The sequence below is a fragment of the Cynoglossus semilaevis genome, chromosome 12, assembly GCF_000523025.1.
Source record: "Cynoglossus semilaevis isolate Cse_v1.0 chromosome 12, Cse_v1.0, whole genome shotgun sequence".
In the NCBI taxonomy this organism is placed as follows: domain Eukaryota; kingdom Metazoa; phylum Chordata; class Actinopteri; order Pleuronectiformes; family Cynoglossidae; genus Cynoglossus; species Cynoglossus semilaevis.
Genome location: NC_024318.1, coordinates 5,221,819 through 5,222,715, shown reverse-complemented (window position 1 = coordinate 5,222,715; position 897 = coordinate 5,221,819).

The following is an 897-nucleotide window of genomic DNA, read 5'->3' as shown; positions in this document are numbered from 1 at the left end:
CCCCCCCGTGCCCCCCCCCTCCCAAACTCCATTCAGGTTTTACATTTCACCACTCTCCTCTCTCTTTACACTCATTTCCGAACTGCCTGCGAGGGTATTCTCCCAAACCAGGCTCCCCCAGAACTTAATGCTCCAGGATAAGACCATCAGCCTGCACTTGAATGGACGTCACTTCGATTGGAGACCAGTCAGGTGTGTGAGCGGGGTGGGGGTGGGTTTAGGTGAGGGAGGGGAGGAAGTGTGGGGTTTGTATTCGGAGTATTACTGCTAAGCCATGTACTTTCCGCAGTGGGTAGCGGTCGTGCATGTGCGGGTGTCAGGGAGACACAGTCTGGGGGGGAGGGGGGGGGAGGAAGAGGGAGGTGAAGCACAGGTTGAGTTCAACACCAGTTTGAAAATATTATCAACATTTTCTTCAAGACTCCGGATTCTGCCCCTGCCCTGGGCCTGGGTCTGGGTCTACCCCCGGGCCTGGGCCTGGTTCAATTTGAAGAGTGCTCAGAGCCTGGACCTGGGCTGAAAACTTAGCGTCAGTCCGGGTCCGGGTCTGGACTGGACCAGGTGGTCCTGGTGGTCCTCTCTACATCTGTTGATGGTGTCAGCTCTACTGAAGGCCAGGGTCAGGACTGTAGTCCAGATGTTGAGCCTCGAACCGCGGCCCTTCTGCCGCTGTGAGCAGCGGTTGTTGAAGTGAAGCCGCACTGTTCGAATCCCCCGGGTCAGTGCTGTGCTGCTGCGGTGAGCCGAGTCCTGTGACTGGATGTGGACACAGATCATGGTCTTGAGCAGCGGATCAGCGACATGAGAGCCGCCTTCATCTGCTCCCCGCTGCTCCTCCTCACCGGGTTTGTCTAAATCCAGTAAAAAAAAAAAAACTTTTAATCAGAGTTTGAAAGT